Source organism: Chelonia mydas, chromosome 20, assembly GCF_015237465.2.
Source record: "Chelonia mydas isolate rCheMyd1 chromosome 20, rCheMyd1.pri.v2, whole genome shotgun sequence".
In the NCBI taxonomy this organism is placed as follows: Eukaryota; Metazoa; Chordata; order Testudines; family Cheloniidae; genus Chelonia; species Chelonia mydas.
This window is the reverse complement of record NC_051260.2, coordinates 13353936-13375514: the sequence shown is the minus strand read 5'-3', so window position 1 is coordinate 13375514 and position 21579 is coordinate 13353936. Positions and strand designations below refer to the sequence as shown.

General features: G+C 60.8%; 1 long non-coding RNA gene across 1 annotated transcript; it reads left to right on the top strand.

Moving 5' to 3' along the window:
• Positions 1–299: 299 nt before the first annotated feature.
• Positions 300–21503, top strand: LOC122463369. Its single transcript, XR_006286646.1, has 3 exons — positions 300–448; positions 5063–5070; positions 21494–21503. It is a non-coding gene; the product is annotated as an uncharacterized LOC122463369 (long non-coding RNA).
• Positions 21504–21579: the final 76 nt, after the last annotated feature.

The following is a 21579-nucleotide window of genomic DNA, read 5'->3' as shown; positions in this document are numbered from 1 at the left end:
GTGTAAGTACCGCCCTCGCCCTAGGACAACTCCCTCTGAGTGAGCAGGGGACAGGACACCTATAGGGCTGTAGGGGAGCCTTTCCCCCATGGCTACTATATTAATTATTATTATTTATGTGTATTACCACAGTGCCTGGGACCAGGCCCCCATTGTGCTAGGTGCTGTCCATTACTTATTAGGTGTATTATGGTAGCACTGGCAGCCCAGCCACAGCCCAGGACCCTGTTGTGCTGGGCGCTGTACAGACACCGAACAGTGCGCAAGCGTCTCTTGGCCGTGTGTGACGAAGTGGGATTTTCCCTTGGTATGTTGTATGTGAGTCTTACTGTTTTGGATGAATGCTGTGTGTGCCTCGGTTTCCCTGTGTATTGCACCAATGTCTAGGTGGTGGGAATAAGCATGTGTGACTTTTGTGGGGGTTGCTCCAGTTGCCTGTTTGGATGCTGTGGCCGCCCCTTCGTAACCTGCACCCCAGTCACTTACTTCAGGATGCTCTGTCCACGGGGTGGAGTTTATCCCACCGTTGCCACCAGTTGTCACAGAGTCACCGGGGCGATGCTCTGGAACTACTCCGTACGAAGCCAGTCAGGACTCTGGGGGAGCCTCCTCTCTCCAAGCAGACTGTCTCCAGGGCATGAAGCTCACACAGCTTCAACCTTCCTGGGTCTCACCTCAGAGCATTCAGCATCCTCTGCCCCTCCGTGCGCTTCCTGCAGCGAGTCTCCCCAGCTGGGGCTCCGGGAGAAGCCAGAGGGCCTGGCACCCCAACCCCACAGGAAGATGTGACTCTCAGCCAGCTGGTAAAACAGAAGGTTTATTAGTCAACAGGAACACGGCGTAGGGCAGAACTTGTTAGCACAGAAATCAGTGTCTTTCAGCCAAGACCATCTTGGCTCAGGCTCCCCCTGAGCCCCAAGCCAGCCGAGACTGAGTCGCTTCCAGCTGCCTGGCCCCTGCCCTGCCCATTGCTCCTCCACCGGTCTTTGTCTCGCTTCCCAGACCAAGAGTCACCTGGTCGCATCCCCCTCCTGGGTCTCAGGTTACAAAGGGGTGGCTGTAGCATCCATGCAGCCAGCTGAAGCAACCCCCACAAAAGTCACACACGCTTATTCCCACCACCTAGAGACTGGTGCAATACACAGGGAAACTGAGGCACACAGCACTCATGCAAAACAGTAAGACTCACGTACAGCGTAAGAAGGGAACCCCACGTCGTCACACTGTGTCTCTTGTAGGGCCTCTGGAGCATCACCCTGACCTGCCCCATCCGCCATGGCTGCCCCCCGCCCCACTTTGCTCAGTCAAATGCCCCATAATAGCAGAAGCTCAGGTGATGCAATTTTGGACGCACAAATCAGCCAGTCGCGGCGAAGCCGGGATTCTGTCAGGTCCCGCCACGATCTGTTCCCCGGATGTGCCACTCCCGGCTCCACAGGAGGCTCTTCCTGGCCCCCTCCTTGCACAAGCGTCCACGACCCCTTTGTAAAGGCATTCGGCCTGATTCTCATCACAGGCACCCTGGTGTAAATCCCTGCATAAACAGCCCCTCTTCCCCACCCCAGAGGTGTCTGCATCTCAGCAATGGGCAAGTGATCCTAGCCCCCATCCCCCACCACAGAGGTGGGTGCATGTCAGCACGGGGCGAGGGATCCCTGCATAAACAGCCCCTGTGCCCCACCCCAGAACTGACTGCATTTTAGCACCAGGTGAAGGAACCCCTGGATAAATAGCTCCTACCTTCCACCCCAACACTCCCCTCAGCGCATCCCCACGCCCCCTGAGTCCCACGCTGTCTAGGCCTCAGGTTTCTGCCCTCTCGACGGAGTCTCCGGCTCGGGGCTAGCCCCGCTGGTTTGCCGAGGGGGTAATGGACGGGGTCTCTCCCGGGATCAGAGCTTGCTATTTGCATTAAAAATTTACAGCACAAGCTGCCAATACTGTGATGAAGCTGCCTAATGGGGTGAGCTTGGCAAAGGAATCCTGGGCTTTCATCAAGGGGGGGAGGGGAATTACGGGGAACCCGGTTCCAAGATGCTCTGAGCTATTAGTCCCCCCATCCTTTGTTTGCCATTTATCGAGGGAGGGAGGGGCAGTTAAAAGGGTGGACTTGTAGGCTAAGGAGAGAAAATCTCTTCCCCCCCCACACTTATATTCAAGCCACACTGGCAGTGTGCAGCACTCCTCCAGGCTGAGATCCAGTCACCTCTGGGGTGGGGCGCAGGGGCTGTTTACACAGGGATCCCTCGTCCTACGGTGAGTTGCAGCCACCTCTGGGGTGAGGTGCGGGGGCTGTTTATACTCTGAGGCCACTGAGGTGCAGCAGCCTCTGGGGAGTGGCTTCAGAAGATCACCTGCAGGTCTTCTGGGGCTGAGCAGCCAACCTGGGCAACTCTCTTCCTGCTTCCCCCTCCCCTCAGCAACCCCAACCCGTTCTCCCAGGAGGGAGCTACGGAGCTTCACAGCTCAGGACAGCTGCCCCCCACTTCCCCCTCCCCTCCTGTGAGCAAGGGGGACAGGATGGGATCTCTGCTCCTCCCCCCACACAGCACCCACCTGCAATGGGGTGGTGGGGGTGAGGAGCCCCCGGAACTGACCCCTCAGCCTGGAAGCGGACGGGGAGAACCTGCTGCAGGCCTCGGGGGTGGAGAGAGAAGTGGCCCCAGGAGGAGCAGAGGGGAACCATAGAATCATAGAAAACGGGGAGGATCTTCCTGGCCTCCCTCTTCACACAAGCGTCCATGAGCCCCTTGTAAAGGCATCAGGCCTGATTCTCATCACTGGCACCCTGGTGTAAATCCCTGTATCAAGAGCCCGGCACCCCACCCCAGAGGTGGCTGCATCTCAGCAATGGGCATGGGAAGGGACCTCGAGAGGTCTAGTCCAGTCCTCTGCACTCATGGCAGGACTAAGGGTTATCTAGACCATCCCTGACAGGGGTTTGTCCAATCTGCCCTTTAAGAAGCTGGGGGCTAGATGAGGGCAGGATTAACTCCTGGGCAGGGGCCGGGCAGACATGGGGGTGGGAGTTCTTACAGCTGGGGTCAGATCCCCAATAAATTGGGGTAAGTGGGCACCACTAATAGTCCCCCACACCCCAGGGATGGGCAGGGGAGGTCACCAAGCAAAAGCCAGACCAGCAACAAAATATAGCCTGAAAAAAGTCTCCGGGTTTTTTAGAGTCTGACACATGGTTTTTGATCTCATGAGGCTGGCAAGAGAACTCAGCAGTCCTGGCTCCTAACTGCCCCCGGCTCCCAGCCCCCTGCTCTAACCACGAGACCCCATACCCCTCCTGGCACCGGGGATAGAACCCAGGAGTCCAGAGTCCCAGCTCTAACCACTAGGCCAAGGCTCTCGTTCTCCTAACAGCCTCTCCACGCCCTCATTTCTCAGACCGGTCCCAGATGCCAGCACCGATGCTGTCCAGGGGATGGGAGATGTAACGAGCCCCCGACAGGGGCGAGAGGAGCAAAACCAGACAGCCATCCCCCCGCCCTTCGCCGTGAGGATGGGGCTGGGGCGTGCTGACTCCACACAAATCCCGCGTGATGCTGCCAAGCACGGAGCTGGCTCCGGCAGATGGAGTGACTGAGCGCCAGGGACAATGGCCAGGCCATGTGGGTGGGGGCCTGGGAGCAGGGTGGCTCTCTGCAATGGTGCCCAGCAGAGTGGGGATGCTGGGGGCAGGGAGGGCTCTGTCTCGGTGCCTGGTGGGATAGCGGGGACAGGGAGAAGCTGTGACCCATGGTACCAGCCATCAGGCTCTGGCCGGGTGGGCCCTGTTGGGGAGGGATTGGTGACCCAGCTCCGGCTAGTTCTTCGTGTCCAGGATGTGCCTTGGTTGTGATGGTTGCCACTGGAATGGGAGCAGAGACCCCAGCCAAGGCCTCAAGGAGCAACTGGCCTGGGCTTCTGGATCCCAAGGACCTCCCAGCTACAGCACGGCTCCCAGCTCCGACCTGAGCCCCTGGGATCCCCCCGAGTGGGGCCCAGCTGGCCTGGGAAGGCAAGTCAGAGTACCAGCCTCAAGTGCAAAGCTCTCACTCTGGGGCCATGGTCATGGGGGCACCGGTCATACGCCAGGCCCCTGCTGTGCCCAATGTTGGCACCATTCCTGGCATTCACACCTCTGGCAGCTCCCAACTTTATAGGGGTGTGAGTGGGATCCAAAGGGGTGGGGCTCTTTTGAGCTCCACCCACAAAACAGACTCCACCCACACGAAGAAAAGCCACTCACAGGAGATCACGCCGATGTTCCAAGCGGGATTGTGCCGCTCTGGGCTGCACCGGGGTCCCGCGTGGGGGGGCCCGTTGGCTCTGTTGGGTGGAGCCGGCAAATCACAGTGTTTTCAGTGCTCTGGCAAGGCTGAGAAAAACAAACAAAATTTGTCGATGTTTTTGGTGAATCAAAAAGTCGGGAAAAAATGTCAGGTCAAAGGAAATCTTTTTTGTAACAGAGTCCTAGAAACAAGGGGCTGGCGGGCCCCGAGAGGTCACCTAGGCCAGCCTCCGGCCCGGCAGGGCCCAGCAAACCCAAACCCTCCCTCACAGGGCTTTGTCTAACCTGTTCTTAAAACCCCCAGTGACGGGAACTCCACAACCGCCCTGGGCCACCCCGTCCGGAGCTGAACGAGTTTGAGAGGTTTGCCTGATATTCAACCGAAATTGATTTTGTCCCCCGGCCCCCCTCCAGCTCCTCCCGCCGTCTCTGCTCTGCACTGGCTGTGACAGATCTTTCCATCTTTCCTCACAGGGCGGGTTTTCCAACCCTTCAGCGTTTTTGTCACTCTCCTCTGGCCTCTGCAATTTGCCCCCATCTTTCTCAAGGTGTGTCGCCCCAGACCGGGCACGGGGCTCCCCCGGGAGGAGCACAGCGACCTCTGGCCTTTCCTGCCCCTTGTGAGTATTTCTTGACGCTACCGAGCGATTCTTTAATGAAAGCGAAGGCGGTTTGGAAGGACCGAGTGGATTTGAACCGATGAATTCCAATCGGTCCATTTTTCTGCGGGTTTTTTCTTTGGTGTTTTAAATGTTTCCAACCCGAGTAATTTGATGAAAGGGACAAGGGTGCGAGACACATGTTGGGAGGCTCCCCAAGGTGTGTTCACACCTCTCCTAGCCCATCGTCCCAGGCTGTCTGCAGCCTCATGTCTGCATCAGTCACATTTGGGGGTCACGGCTTGGAGATTTTCGTTGCCACCAGGTCGGCTCCAGGCCAATCGGGCTTTTTGAAACAAAAGTGAATCTTCTAGACAGCAGGAAGCCGGTGCAGGGGCTGGGGTGCGCCGGCTGCTTCCACGCCCCAGAGGGGTGCGGTGTTAAATCGCTGATCCCCATTGAGAGGCATCGGAAGCACAGGGCTGGCAGGGGGCTGCAAGTCAGGATTGAGGGGCACCAGCAGAGCTGGAGAGGGAGCCCAGAGCTTGGATAGCAGGGGGCTGTGGGTTGGGATTGAGGGGCATCGGCAGCTCCCCAGGTTGGATAACAGAATATCCTGCTTCTTCCTTCCCAGAAGAGTTGGAGGGGCCCAGGGCTGGGTGGGAAGAGCCCTGACTCCTAGAACCCCCTCCACTCTAACCATTAGACCCCACTCCCCCCCATAGCTGGGGATAGAACACAGGTGTCCTGGCTCCCAGGCCCTGCTTGCTCTAACCACTAGACCCCGCTCCCCCCCCCAGAAGTCCTGTCGAGCTGTCTCCGTATGCTCTGTGGGGTCAGCAGCAGGGCAGCCATGAGCCAACGCTCCCCCACCCGCCTCTCGCTCTCTGCCAGCTCCCCAGTCAAGCTGTGGCACACGAGACGGGCTAGAAGGCGGGCAGCTGTCCCGCAGGCGGGCAGATGCCAAGCAGCCCCGGCCCTGATGACAATGCTGCCCAGAGCTCATCCACTGCCAGGCTCTTATCAGGACTCGGCGTGCCGCTCTGCCCGCACCGATTAGGCCCCTGCGGTAGGATGGGGCTGGCAGGTGCTAATCAGACTAAGCCAGCGGGGCAGAGGGGGTAGCTGGCTCCCTGCTCTCAGCTGGCCTTGGCACATCCCCCACTGCCCTACCCTGGAGCAGCCCAGTCTGGCTGGAGCCTCGAAACCTCTCCTAGCTGGGACCATTATCCTTCAGCCAGCCCCTGAGTGGGCTCCCAGCCAACCCCCACTCCCTGCTCTAGCCTCTGGACCCTCCCCTCCCTTCCTGGAGCAGGGAGAGAACCCAGGTGTCCTGGCTCCCAGCCTCCCTCCACTCTAACCACTAGACCCCACTCCCCTCCCAGAGCAGAGAGAGAACCCAGCTGTCCTGCCTTAAGTCTCCTGCTCCTGCCACAGCCTGAGATCCAGTCAGAACTGGCCCCAGCTGTGTGTGGGGGGGGAGGGGGTGTCTCTCTGTGTGTATCTGCCTGTGTGTGTGGGTGTGCGTATGCGTCTCTGTGTGAGCGTGTGTGGGTGTGGGTGGGTGCGTGTACATAAATGTATGTGCTTGCATGCGTCTCTGTGTGTGTCGGGGGGGGTGTCTGTGGGGGGCCTGTGTGTGTGGGTGTGCATACATGAATGTGCGTGCTTGCATGTGTCTGTGTGTGTGTGTGTGTGTGTGTGTGTGTAGGGGATGGGTGGGTGGGTGGGTGTGTTTTAGGATGGGGGATGGGCTAGTGTTGGATTTGGGTGAGTGGCTGGGGGCATTTGAGTTGTGACTCTAGTGGAGAGAGGTTCAGAGATTACAGAAAAGGAGGTACGGAGGAAAGTAGGAGCCAGGACTCCTGGGTTCTATTCCCAGCTGAGGGAGAGCAGTGATGTCTAGTGGTTAGAGCTGGGGAGTGGGGGAGAGCTGGGCATCGGGGTCCTGTTTTTGGTTCTGCTACAGTCTCACTGTGGGACCTGGGCCAAGTCCCTTCCCTGCTCCCTGCCTCAGTTTCCCTGGGAGCAGCAATTCTGTCTGAGGCTGTCATCAGTGTCTCGCTGGTCCCTGAGTGTGATGGGATTTAATTAGCGCCTCCGGGTCTCTGCTCTCGCCGGCACCAGAGGCAGAGGTGCTGGAGGCAGGTGCGGGGACAGCTTCTCTTCTTCCTGAATTTGGCTACCAGCAAAATTACCTCACTGGCGCTCCGGGGCTGATCGGTCTCCCGGTGCCAGGTGCAAAGAGCGAACAGCTGGCGCCGGTGGCACAGGGGCGCAGGGAGGAGATGGCCGCTGTGGATCAGCTTCCAGCCATTGCTCCTGGGTGCTTTGTTCACAGGCCCTGGCAGCCCTGCCTTGGGCGAGCCAGAGAGGGCCGTGCATGGCAGTTTGTTATTGTAGGGCGACGTGTGGTGGTTTGTTATTGTACCACCGTGCCTGGTGGTTTGTAATCGTAGGGCCGTGTGTGTTGGTTTGTTATCGTAGGGCTGTGTGTGGTGGTTTGTTGTTGTAGGGCCACCTGTGGTGGTTTGTTATTGTAGGGCCGTGTGTGTTGGTTTGTTAGCGTAGGGCTGCGTGTGGCGGTTTGTTGTTGTAGGGCCACGTGTGGAGGTTTGTTATCATAGGGCTGCGTGTGGCAGTTTCTTGCCGTAGGGCCATGTGTGGCGGTTTGTTATCGTAGGGCTGCGTGTGGCAGTTGTTTATTGTAGGGCCACGTGTGGTGCTTTGTTATTGTAGGGTTGCTCAGGACAGTGGGTTATTCCAATACTGTGCACCTGGCACTGTCAAACTTCACAGCATCTGTGGGGACAAAACCCACCCAGCCTCCCTAACACCCAGCCTCCCCAACTGCACAAACGAGAATCCACCTGAGCAGCTAACTGTACAGGGCATATGATACATAGCATTGAATGAACACTCCCCAGCACTGGAGCTGCCTGCTCTCCCCTCTCTGGGCCAAGAAGAGGAAGCTAGAGGTGCTGCCTTCACCCAGGGCAGGCAGGGAGAGCGAGGAGCCCATGGAGGGGGCAGAGAAGAACACCGCATCTATTCTAGGAGGGATGCAGGGGTGTTACGGCGAAGGAACCTGGACAGGGACGCACAGACGGAGAGGGGGAATGAGGATGGCCAAGACAGAGGAGGGAACGCCGCTCCATCTCCTGCCTCCCCCTTGGGGTGTATTTCACCCTTCCCCGTGTCTGTCTCTCGCTTTCCTTTCCTTGCCCATTTCCGAGCCACCCTCCTGCCAGATCGCCTCCGATTCGGGGCAGCACCAGCCGGACCTCAGCTGGGGAATGTCGGCCTTACTGGGAGAATGAGAATAACAGTGGGGAGGGTGTTAGTTCGTCCCCCCTCTGACTGGGGGCAGAAAGGAAGGAAGCTGGGTGGAAAACTCCTTTGCTCAGCAATGTGTTTGCTCCCCTCTGCTGAGCAGGAGCAGGAATCCGGGCCTGCGGGGAGAGAAATCAGTGTCTCTCTGTGTAACTTCTTTGTTGATGCTGCCCCAGTCCCGGGGCAGAGGTGGGCACAACAGCACGCAGGGCAACCCAGGAGCTCAGACCCAGACCGACGCCCAGTGCCCAGGGAGCAACTCAGCCCCAACCACTGACTCTCGCTGGAGAGACCCAGGCCCTGCTGCTTGCAACAGCTCCCCTGCAAAGCGTGGACCCGATGGCGCCACCAGCAGCAAGGCAGCACGGGTGCCGAGGCTGACCACTTGCTCGCACGCGAAGAACTCGTGAGAGCGTGGCATGGCGCCCCCGGGTGGTGCCGGCCATAACGCTATTAGTCGTTATTATTTTACGATCTTAGCAGCGACCCAATATTTCCTTTAGGAAAAATCAATGAAAATGGGATGATCTTTTAAGGCCGCTCCTCAAGACGAGTGCAATGGAGGAGAGGCTGAACCAAGAGGGGATGGCAGCCTCTGTGCCCACTGTGGCCAGTGATTTTTGATCTACCCCGGAATTATTTGTGCCAGCTGAACCCAGTCCCTTTGAACGCCAGCTGGGACCTTGCCCAGATGATTTGGGCCTGTGGATCCCTTCGGGGGCGTCTGCACTGAGTCCTTTTGAGCAGCTCTGCCCTGGCACCTTATGCCCAAGCCGGCCCCGGCTAATCATGGCACCGCCGCCCAGCAGTGGAATCCAGATGCCCACGGGGGGCTCTGAAGCGGGAGGTGATGGAGCCAGCCGGGGCTGTAGCCAGTGCAGGAAGTGGGGTCTCATGCCCAGCTCGGTGGGCTGTGGAAGGGAAACATTTAGTAACAACTCAGTCAGCTGGATCTCCCCCCATCCAGGTCAGAGCAGTGGACACAAACAGGGGGGCTGGGAGTCGGGACGCCTAGGTTCTCTCCCCAGCTCTGTGGCTGGCTCTGAATGCCCACGGGCCCAGGTGTGAGTCCTGTCCGTCACTGGACACATCACGGCCCGCGTCCTGACCTGGAACTGATGCAGCAGCCCCGTCCGGCCCAGCAGGGGCTGCTGGGGCAGAAGAGAGAGGGGAAGTGGATTAGACCAGATGGGGGGTGGGGAGCAGAGATGGGGCAAGAGCCGAGTGGGAGGGGGCAGCCCGGAGTGAGGGGCAGCCCATCTCCAGCGGGTCCTGTAAGGGCCTGACGCTGCCAGCTGGAGACCCATGTCGGGGGTGGGGAGATGGGGCATCTGATGGGTTGGGGAGGGGTTGGGGCGGGATGCCCCCCAGCAGCAGTGGGGTGGCTGGAGGCAGTGGCTGGGGTGGGTGGCTGGGCAGCTCTGCCTCTCCCATCTCAACCTGGAGTGGGGCCCAGGTACTGAGCCTCTGGGGGGTTAAATGCTCACCCCTCCACACCCCTCAACCCTCCCATCCCTTCCAGGGTCCCTTCTGATATGTGGGGTGTGCAGGAGATGCCACAGCGCCCTCTACTGGCACCATGTGTGTGGCCATATTATTATTCCTATGAAGGTGTATTACAGTAACTGCGAGGAGCCCAGACCATGGACCAGGGGCCCCATTATGCTGGGCCCAGCACATTATTAGGTGTATTACGGTCGTGTCTCCCCCTGGCCTGTGCTAGGTGCTGGGCAAACACAGAACAAAGAGATGGCCCTGAGCTGGGAACCAGGACACCTGGGTTCTCTCCCAAGCTCTGTTGCTGACTCTGAATGCCCATGGGCCCGTCTTTTCCCCTCCCACGTGGAACCTGTCCCCACACCCTCTACTGGCTGTGGGTGAGTTGGTCTTCCCATAGTGCCCTCTACTGGCTGCGGTTGGAGCTGTATCATAGGCCCTACACTGCAAATAGGTGAGGGAGATTCCCCTTCTGAGTAAAGCAGCCGGCCATAACCGCTGCGGTGCCCGGCTCTGAGCTTCATCTGCCCTGTGTGGGGCACCCAGCCAGCAGTGACCACTTCCCCATTAGCCCTGCCCTGCAGATTCCTGCCCAGTGCCGGTTTGGAGGCAAACCCCTGCATGGATTCACCGGCTTGGGGAGGGTCGCAGGCCAGGACTGTTGCTGCTTCTGGCTGTTGGACAATCCAGCTTGGAGACCAGGGAAAGGTGCGTACAGCTCACGCTCCCTTGTCCCCCCATCCCGTGCCCTGCAGCACAGCACCCCCTAGTGTCACACTGGGGCAGTGGGGCCAGCATCCTGCCAGGGGCATGTGCCCGCTCCCTCCACCTGCCTGGCCCTGGATCCTACCTGTCCCGGTCTTGCCACAGTTCTATTTATACTGTCACCTGGGGAGGTTTGTAATCACCCTGAAATCTCGTCCGCCTTCATTGTAATAACTTGAAACCAGGTTGCTTTTCCAGCCCAATTACAGGGGTTCGCAAGTCTGGTTGCCAGAGTAACCGCGGCTGGGAGGCCCCCAGGAGCCCGCTCGATACCTTGTTTCCGCCAAAAAAAAGAGAGAGAGAAAAGGGGAGAAAATAGCGATATCTAGAACCCAGCACCTCGCCTTAAAGGGGCAGATGCAGGCCAGAGAGGCAGGCTGCCCCCGGGGTGTGGGCAGGGGGCAGCAGCACTGGGCTCTGGCTAAGCCAGGTCTGGCCCTGGATGGGAGACCTCTGAGATAAAAAGCTTGACGGGGGAATAACCTGTGCTGGGAGAGAGGGGTGTCTGCTCCCATCAGGGGGTAGGGCTATAGCTAGGGGGTGTCAGCTCCCATGTGGGGGGCAGGGCTATAGACAAGGGGTGTCTGCTCCAGTGGGGGGCAGGACTATAGAAAGGGGGTGTCTGCTCAGTGGTGGGGCAGGGCTATAGACAGGGGGTTTCTGCTCCAGAGAGGGGCAGGGCTATATCTTGGGGGTGTCTGATCCCCAACTGTGCCAGGCGCTGCACAGATCCCCACTGAGATCAGGGCCCCCTTCTGCTGGGCACTGCACAGACACCCAAGAGACTCAGTCCCTGCCCCCAAAGAGCTCACAGTTTATAGCCCAAGGATTATCACCCCTATCTTACAGTTGGGGAAACTGAGGCACAGACAGATGCAGTGACTTGTCCAAGGTCACCCAGGGAGGCAGTGGCAGAGGTGGGCATTCAAACCAGATCTCCTGAGTCCCAGCCCAGGGCCTGAACCAGCAGCACCTCCTGCTGGAGTTGGGGGAACCCGCGCCCACTTTGAATGTTCCTAGGGATCTTTTCATTGCCATGGGGGCCTGAGTTCTGCATGTTATAAAGGAAACAACACAGTCCCCCCTCATGACAGCACTGACCCAGGGGAGCATACCCGCCCCGCTCCCTGCAGCACAGCACCCCCTAGCGCTGCATTGGGGCTAGCACTGACCCAGGGGACAGCAGCCCCTGCTGGGCCCCCACCCCACTCCCTGAAGCACAGTGCCCCCTAATGCTGCACGGGGGCATTACATCTTATCCCACTTCCTACAGCCCTGGTCGCTGGTGCCCATCCCGCTGGGTGGGTGTGGGGCCAGAGCTGGGCCTCAGGCCGCTGGACCCCCGTGCACAGGGCAGCTCATGATGGCACCATGTAATGCCAAACCCTGCAGCTCGCACAGAGGTAACCATGGTGACATTGCCAGGCAGCGAGACGGGCTCCTTCCTAGCTGTCTGTCCCCCTCCCCCTGCTTCTCTAGCTACCAGACAGACAGACAGACGGGGTGTGTGGGGACAGACAGCCTCTCCCCACTCTGCATCCCCCCCCCAACTCGTTCCCCCCCGGGCCTGTCTGGCCACTTCCCAGCAGGAGCTGCGTGTTGCCCCCCACGTGCCCGCAGCCCCAGCTGCAGGGCGAAGGGAGCGGCAGGTTGGGACAGGCCGTGCATGGAGGCTGGCACTATGGGCAGCACATGGGGCACAGAGACCACAGCCGATGCCGCGCTGGCACTGCGGTTGCCTTCACGCTGGCATTCGCCCTGAGGGGGGAGCGGATTTGAAGGGCACAGAGGGCACTCATCACATCAATGCTAGGCACTGGCAGTGGGCGGGGGAGGGAGCCCAGGGTCAAAGTCCCAGGGGGCTGTGGGTCTAGATTGAGGGGCACTGGCAGAGTTGGGAGAGGGGGAAAGCCCAGGGTGGGAATATCAGGGGGCTGTGGGTCGGGAGTGAGGGGCACCAGCAGGGCTGGGAAGCAGGACGATACATTTCCTGCTGGCCAGAAGCTCCACGGGAGGGAGTTGGGGTCACAGCTGTTCCAGCTCCTCTCTGCCAGCCCAAGCCCGGCTCCTGCTGCTGGGGAGAGCCCCGCTGGCCGGGGCTGTGCCAGGGCGTGTGTGCCAGGCCAGGCAGGGAAAGGGGGCACCTGTGTGCCCCCGTGTCAGCACCGGGCACAGACAGCGCTAGGCTCATATGCCTCACCCCCTCACTCACCTGCCCTGCCTGGGGTTCAAAGGCAGGCCAGGCCATCCGGGCCGGAGTAGAGTTGACGGGCATGAAATGTAGGGACAGAAAGACACCAGCCTGGGAGCCAGGACTCCTGGGTTCTATCCCTCGCTCAGAGAGGGAAGTGGGGAACAATTTCTATAGCTGGGGTGCTGAGAGTCATCGAACCAAACTGTAAACCCCGGATATGATGGAAGCCTCTGAAAGCCAGGGGGTGCTGCCACACCCCTAGCTCCAGCACCTGTGGCTGGGAATCTGGCCTGGAGAGGGGTCAGGTGCCAGCAGAGCCCCTGGGGTGCAAGCTCTGAACTCCAGCCACCTCCCCGTGGGGCAACAGGGGAGATGGCGAGAGCAGAGCTGGCGGAGGGGAAACTTGGGGAGTCTGTGGGGCTGATGGGCAGATGCAGCCCTGAACCTGCCCAGGCTGTGCCTGATTCCCAGCAATCGGTGTCAGAAGCTGCCAGCCTAGGGGGAGGGAGGGATGTGGGGATGGGGGATTCCCTCCGCACCCTGGCCACCTCGAATGGGCCAGGCTGCTACCCCAGCTCTGGGCTCCCCGCAGCTCTGCCAGGGCCCCTCAATCCCGACATGCAGCCCGCTGTGATCCCGGCCTTGGGCACCCCCCGAACCACGGCTCTGCTGAGGCACCTACACTCCAGGAGCTCACATTACAGCTACACAGGTACCAAAGTGTTTTCATTTCCTCCTGCTCCAGGAACGCCGGCCCCTGGGGGCCATGAGTGCTAATTAATTCCCAGGCAAAAAATCTTAATTAAGCCAATGCTGGGGTTGTAAATATCAGTGATTTACTTAAGGGAAACCAGCCCCAAGGAGCACGTCAAAATTCCCTGTGGGAAGCATAAAGGCTGGGAATCCTATCCCTTCCCTTTAGGTCATCCAGAAAAGCATAATCGAGGTTACCCTGAAATGCCCTTAGCTCTGTCCTAAAACGTCCTTAACTCTGCCCCCAAATGCCCTTAACTCCTCCCCAAAACACCCTTAACTCCATTCCTGAAATGCCCTTAACTCCTCCCCAAAATGCCCTTAATTCCACTCCTGAAATGCCCTTAATTCCACCCCTGAAATGCCCTTAGCTCTGCCCCAAAATGCCCTTAGTTCTGACCATCATTTCCTTCTGAGTTCCTGGGCTTTGTGGCCACTGGTGTCTAGTGGGACTCCGAGCGCCATGGGGAGGGAGCTGGAGTTTGGAGTGGGGAGGTGCAGGATTTACTCCGGGGACAATAACAGCAGCCCAAGTGATACCATGATTCACAGATCCCCAGAGCTGCACCAGTTCTAAGAACTAATTCATAGAAAATTCCTCGGGGGACGTGTGCGATTGGCAGCCCTTCCCTTTTCTTCTTCTAATCAGGGGACAAAAATGGCTCCATGTGACACAAGCGGCCAATGACCAATGTTACACTGTGAGTGGCTGGAGCAATGCATTTGTGGAGGGCCCCCCAGGCTGGAGCGTCCAACTATCCCAACCCTGAGCTCGCACCCCAGCTCTGGTGCCCCTCAATCCTGACCTACAGCCCCTGATATCTCAGCTCTGGCTCCCCCCACCCAGCTCTGCTGGTGCCCCTCAATCCCTACCCGCGGCCCCCCTCACAGCCCGTAGATAGAAGTCATGCCCCGGGGAGGGGTTGATCACAGGCTGCCATTATTACAGCAGCCCCGAGGCTGGGACCTGGGCCTGTTCCAGGGAGAGTAGGAGTTTGGGGATGAACAAAGTTGGGATCCCCACCCCCAGTCCCCATGCCTGTCCGTGTCCTGGGCACCCCAATTGGGGCTGAGAGTTCAAGGACCTGGATGATGTTTTCTTTAACCCAGCAGGAAAAATCACAGGGTGAGGGGTGTTTGCTTTGGCCAAATGAGATCAGACACCCCATCATAATCTGACAGAGGGGAAACTGAGGCATAGAAAGGCGACCCAGCACTAGAACCCTGAGAGGGGAGTGGGGTCCAGTAGTTAGAGTGGGGGGGGGCGGGGCCTGGGAGCTAGGACTCCGGAGTTCTGTCCCCTGCTCTGGGAGGGGAGAGGGGTCTATAGCAGGGGGCTGGGCACCAGGACTCCGGGGTTCTGTCCCGAGCCCAGGGAAATAAGTTCTGAGCAGCACGGCCTGTGGGGTGCAGCAGAGATAGGACTGGCCTGCGATGAGGTGATTTGGAGGTGGCTCAGATGCCCCCATCTCACCTGGCTGACTCAGTGGCAGGGCTGCAGGGGGCTGGGGGGCGGGAGTTATTTCGGGAGCCCACATCTGGAGCCCACGGGGATTGTGGATCTGTCACTCTCTGGGGGCCACCCGCTGGGGAGTTACAGCCCCTGGCTTCGGAGATCTTGGGAGAAGAACTGACAGGCCGGGACTCCTGGCGCTGTGCCCCGGGGCCCGGCTCCCCCTGGGGTAGGGGGCTGGGGGTGAATCCTGGTGCTGTGCCCTGGGGCCCGGCTCCCCCTAGGGTGGGGGGCTGGGGGTGAATCCTGGCGCTGTGCCCCGGGGCCTGGCTCCCCCTGGGGTGGGGGGCTGGGGGTGAATCCTGGCACTGTGCCCCGGGGCCCAGCTCCCCCTGGGCTGGGGACTCGGGGGTGAATCCTGGCGCTGTGCCCCGGGGCCCGGCTCCCCCTGGGCTGGGGACTCGGGGGTGAATCCTGGCGCTGTGTCCCGGGGCCCGGCTCCCCCTGGTATGGGGGGCTGGGGGGTTAATCCTGGCACTGTGCCCCAGGGCCCGGCTCCCCCTGGGGTGGGGGGCTGGTGTGGAGGGGAGGGTGCTGCTCAGTTGCCCTTTCTCCCATCTCCCACCATCCCTCCTCCCCAGCTGGGATTCCTGGGGGAGAGGGGCCTGGGCGGTGGAGAGGGGGGCTGGGTGCTCCCCCTCCTGCCCCATCAGTGTCATTTACACCAGTGGGGAGTGGGCAGGAAGGGCTGCCCTCCCCCTCCCCCTCCCGCCGCCCCTGAGCAAGGGCCCATCCAGCCTGGGGCCACCAGTGCTGGCAGGGCTCTGCCTGCATGCACCCCTCCCCCTCCCGCCCCACTCACATACCTGGCCCCCGACCCCCACACAGCGCCGTCCCACCTGGACTGCAATCTGGAACCTGGACTGACCCTGGCCAGCTACCCGCCCCCTGCACCCCTCTGTCTGTCCGTCCCCACCCACAGCCCTCTCTCCAGCTTGCCCCCCTCCCCTCGCTGGCAGCCGGGCGGGCAGTGATGGACAGAGTGAGGGCGGGCGACTGGGGCTGCATGTCTGAGCAGCACCGGGAGGGCTCCCCCAGCCTGTGCGCCCAGGGCCTGGGGGCGGCGCTGCCCGTCACTCACCCCGTCAATCAGGTGCCAGGGACGCCGCAGGCAGGCACGATGCAGTGGCATGTGTGGGGAGGCGTCTGACTGCTCCCTGGCAGCACCCCCCCTCCAGACCTCTGGCACTGTGGAGGGGCACTGGAGGGGCCACTAAGCCTGGCAGAGCCACAAAGACATGGGGGACCCCTCCTGCACTGACCCCAACCCTGAGAGTGCCCAGCTCCTCCAGTACCCGCTGCCCCTGCTGGGCCTGGCTGCCCCCTGCTGCCCCCCCCCACCAGAGTACGCGCCCTGATCCTGCTGCAGCTGGTGGGACTGGAGGGTGGGGGCTCAACAGAAACGGGCCCTGAAGCTCAGTGCCAGTGATGCCAGGGAGCGAGGGGAAGAGTGTGTGTGTGTGTGAGTGTGTGAATGTCTGTATGTGTGTGTGAACGTATGGAGGTGTGTGAACATCTGCGGGGGTGCAAATATCTGGAGGGGACTGTGTGTGTGTGAACATCTGGGTGTGTGCGAACATCTGGAGGGTGATTGGGAATATGAGTGTGAATGTCTGTGAGTGAAGATGGACTGTCTGGGGTTGTATGTCAGTGTGAACACTGAGTGTTTGTATTAGTGTGAATGTGTGTGTGTGAGTGTGAATGTCTGTGTGTGAGCATGTGAACGTCTCTGTGTGTGACATCTGGGACTGTCTGGGGGGTGTCAGTGTGAATGTCTGGGTGTGTGTGTCAGTGTGAACATCTGGGTGTGTGTGTCAGTGTGAATGTCTGTGTGAGGGTGTGCATGTCTGGGACTGAATGGGTGTGAAAGTCTGGGACTACCTGGGTGTGTGTGTGTGAGTGTGAATGTCTGGGACTCTCTGGGTGTGTTCATGGGGGTGTATTTGTTTAGCTGCCTCTCACAGGTTGTCTGAAAACGTGACCCCAAACACAAAATTGATGGTTAGTCAGGAAGTGCATAGACCGCTCCCACAGACACACAACGATACACAAACACACCCGGACGGACACACACACACCCAGACACACTCTTTTGCTGGGGCTGGGAACATTCTGTGTGTGTGTGTGTGTGTACCTGTGTTCACAGGAATATAAGTGTGTGTTCATGGGCCTGGAGTGTGTGCGCGCATGCGCTGGTGGGTCTGTGGGGGAGGTGCAATGTGTGCACAGCAGGTACAGATGTGGGGAAGTGCCGTGTGGGTGTTGGGGTGTGTGGGTGCAGAGGAGGTGGGGTGTGTGCAGTGGGGCGGTATGATCGGGGTGGGGGTGGGTGCAGTGGGAGGTGTAAGATTGGGGTGGGGTGGATGAGGTAGGGGTGGGGTGGGGTGGCTGCAGTGGGGATTTGGGGGTGTGGTAGGGGTGGGGTGGTGCAGTTGGGGAGGACAGGGTGCCCCAGTTTCTGGCTCGGCTACTCCAGAGGTTCCAGCCCAAAAACGCCTGCAACCCGGCATCCCACGTGAGACCCCCAGCCCCTCTCCCAGCCCCACCCCTCACAGCGGTGCCTGAGCCAGACCCATGGGCAGAGACCAGGGACGCATTCGGCTGGAGAGGCAGGCAGGCCAGCCCCAGGGGAGCTCTGGTGCAGATACCACCCCACAACCTGTGTGCCCGCCCAGGGGAGGCCCCATGGCCTTCTGTGCCCGCTCAGGGGTGGTCCCACGACCTCTCTCCATGGCGGGTCAAATTTCACTCACCCCCTCCTGCCATCGTGACAGAGGGGCCGTGGTGTTGGCTCTGCCCCTGCCAAGGGCACATGCAGAGCAGAACATACGGACAGGTGCAGGCAGCCATGGGTGTGTGGGCGCAGTCAGGGTGGGGGTGCAAATGGTGTGAAGGGAGGGGGCGATGTGGGGGGTTGTCTGAGGGGTGCAGACGGTGTGAGGGTGCCATGTGTGTGGAGGGGTGGGAGGTGAAGTGGGGTGTCTGGGGGTGCAGTTGGTGTGAGGGTGGAAGTGCCGTGTGTGTCCAAGGTGGGGAGGTGTCTAAGGGGTGCCGAATGTGTGGAGAGGTGGGGGATGCAGTTTAGGAAGGCAGTCTCTGGGTGGGAGTGGGGCATGGTGTGTCTGGGGGTGGCGTTGGTGTGGGGAAGTGTGTGGGGTGCAGTGTGGGAGAGGCAGGGACTCTGGTCGTTCCCAACACCCCCTCCCCCAGGATCTGGCTCAGGGGCTGCCTTTTGCAGCTGCTTCACCCTTCCTGTCATGATCACCTTCTTGCTTGGGGCCAGGACTCCTGGGTTCTCTTCCTGGCTCTGGGAGGGGCTGGCGGGCTCATGGTTGTGGGGCGTTTCTCTCTCGTAACCCCCTCCCCTCCCACCCCGTTCAGGGAGCAGCAGTGCCATGCGGGGGAGGGGGTTGCAAGGAGCGATATTAAACCATCCATCACCTGGACATGCCACCACCGCCTCCGCACTGCTGTGCTGTACTGGGACAGCCCCCCTCCTCCCCCCCACCCCCCACTATCCCCCTTTCCCCATCCCCCCACTATCCCACTCCTCCTCCCACTATCCCCCTCCTCCCTCCATCCCTCTCCTCCTCCCCCCACTATCCCCCTCCTCCCTCCATCCCTCTCCTCCCCCCATGCCCCCACTATCCCCCTTTCCTCATCTCCCCACTATCCCGCTCCTCCTCCCACTATCCCACTCCTCCCCCACCCCTCCACTGTCCCCCTCCCCCCAACCCTCTCCTCCCCCATCCCCCATTATCCCGCTCCTCCCCCCACTATCTCCCTCCTCCCTCCATCCCTCTCCTCCCCATCTCCCCACTATCCCCCTCCTCCCTCCATCCCTCTCCTCCTCCTCCCCCCACTATCCCCCTCCTCCCTCCATCCCTCTCCTCCCCATCCCCCCACTAACCCCCTCCTCCCCCACTATCCCCCTCCTCCCTCCATCCCTCTCCTCCTCCTTCCCCCACTATCCCCCTCCTCCCTCATCCCTCTCTTTCCCATCCCCTCACTATCCCCCTTTCCCCATCCCCCCACTATCCCCCTCCTCCCTCCATCCCTCTCCTCCCATCCCCCACCTCCCCTTCCCCATCCCCTGTCCTCCCATCCCGCTCCACCAACCTCCCCTTCCCTTCCCCGCACCTCCCCTCTGCCATTCCCCCCACCGCTGGCCATCCTTCCCCCCACAAAAAGACTCCATTCCCCCTTCCTCCCCCATCCTTCCCCCACCCCCACCATCCTCTCTCCCTTCCCTCCCCTCCTCTGGCCCCTGGCCTCCCCCTCCCTCCTTCTGCCCTCCCTTTCCTTTACCCCTCCCCCTCCCTTCTGCGCCCCACATAAATATAGATAAGGCGGTCACTGTCACCCCCACAGAGAGAGTCGAATACTCCCCCCCACCTCAGTTTCCTCTCTACCCTGTGCCTGTTCAGACTGGGGGCTCTTTGGGGCAGGGACTGGCTCTTGCTGTGTCTGGGCAGCGCCTGGCGCAACAGGGCTCTGATCTCAAGTGGGGCCTCTGGGCACAACTTCAATACACCTAATAACAACTGCCCCACACGTGGCCTGCTGGTAGCTCTCCCTGTGAAAGTGGTGACAACTCGATCTGGCCTGCTAGGGGCCCCGAGACAACCCAGGGACACCCCAGGTGCCAAACTAGGCCCAGTCCCACCCCGGGTGCCCCACTAGGCCCAGTCCCAGCCCGGGTGCCCCACTAGGCTCCAGGCCTCGCCAGATGCTCCCACTAGGCCCCAGTCCCATCATGGGTGTCCCACTAGGCCCCAGTCCCACCCTGGGTGCCAAACTAGGCCAGGTCCCACCCCGGATGCCCCACTAGGCCCCAGTCCCACCCTGGATCCCCCACTAGGCTCCAGGCCTCTCCAGATGCTCCCACTAGGTCCCAGTCCCACCCTGGGTGCCCCACTAGGCCCCAGTCCCACCCCGGGTGCCCCACTAGGCCCCAGTCCCACCCTGGGTGCCAAACTAGGCCAGGTCCCACCCCGGGTGCCCCACCAGGCCCAGTCCCACCCTGGGTGCCCCACTAGGCTCCAGGCCACGCCAGATGCTCCCACTAGGCCCCAGTCCCACCCTGGGTGCCCCACTAGGCCCCAGTCCCACCCTGGGTGCCAAACTAGGCCAGGTCCCACCCCGGGTGCCCCACTAGGCCCCAGTCCCACCCTGGGTCCCCCACTAGGCTCCAGGCCTCTCCAGATGCTCCCACTAGGTCCCAGTCCCACCCTGGGTGCCCCACTAGGCCCCAGTCCCACCCCGGGTGCCCCACTAGGCCCCAGTCCCACCCTGGGTGCCAAACTAGGCCAGGTCCCACCCCGGGTGCCCCACTAGGCCCCAGTCCCACCCTGGGTCCCCCACTAGGCTCCAGGCCTTGCCAGATGCTCCTACTAGGCCCCAGTCCCATCATGGGTGTCCCACTAGGCCCCAGTCCCACCCTGGGTGCTCGCACTAGGCCCCCGTCCCACCCCGGGTGCCCCACTAGGCCCAGTCCCACCCTGGGTGCCCCACTAGGCTCCAGGCCATGCCAGATGCTCCCACTAGGCCCCAATCCCACCCTGGGTGCTCCCACTAGGTCCCAGTCCCACCCTGGGTGCTCCCACTAGGCCCCAGTCCCACCCTGGGTGCCCCACTAGAGCCCAGTCTGACCGTGGGTGTCCCACTAGGCCCCAGTCCCACCCCGGGTCCCCCACTGGGCCCCAGCAAAACTGGCTGGAGCAGCCTTGGCAAATAGGGATGGTTAGAAAACAGCAAGAGGAAAAAAAGCCTCGTTTATTACTAAAGAGAGAGAGAGAAAATGCCTCCAGGCCATCTCTCCCCCATCAGCGGGCAGGGAAAGCGCTGCTGAGTTAACCCTGTGCAGTCTCTTATCTGCCGATCCATCTGTCGGTGTCTGTCTCTATCCAGCCCACCCCTCCCCCCCTGCCCTGCACACCCCCCGCACTCCTCCTTGCCCCTGCCGCCTGGGCCGCTGCCCAGCCCCCCCCGGAGTCATGACCTTGTGGGGCCTCCAGGTGCTGCCATAATAACAGTTATTATGCATCTAGGGACCTCAGCCAAGATCAGGGCCCCGTCGTGCCGGGTGCTGCACAGACCACGACTGAGATCAAGGCCCCCTTGTGCTGGGTGCTGCACAGAGACAGCGCGTGGGACAGTCCTCTGCCTCAAAGAGCTTCCAGTCTCAAGAGACAACTGGTGGGAGGGGAAACTGAGGCACAGAGGGGGAGCAATTCAGCTAGGATCCGGGACAGAGCCAGGAACAGAAGCCAGGTGTCCGGTCTCCCGGCCCAGACCCCTGCCTGCTAGCCTGCACTGCCCTGGAGGGAGCTGGGGTATTAAGGCTTTCTCACCGGCGCAGTCCAACAATAGGGGAAGGGGGAGGGGTTCCCTCCGTTCACGCCAGAGTTTTTGCTTCCCAAACCCAATAACAAAATCAAATCAAATCCAAAAAGAAATTACAGCTAAGCCAGCGCTGCAGCCCCCAGGGCTGGGGGGGCGGGGGGTGTTGCTTCAGCTGCAATTTCTCCCCCTCCCCCCCCGAAGTTGGGGGGAAGGGAGAACCAGCAAAGGGGAGAGATGTCTGCTCATCTCATCCATCATCAGACGCCGCCTGCCAGCGGGCAGGAGGGTGTGTGGGTAT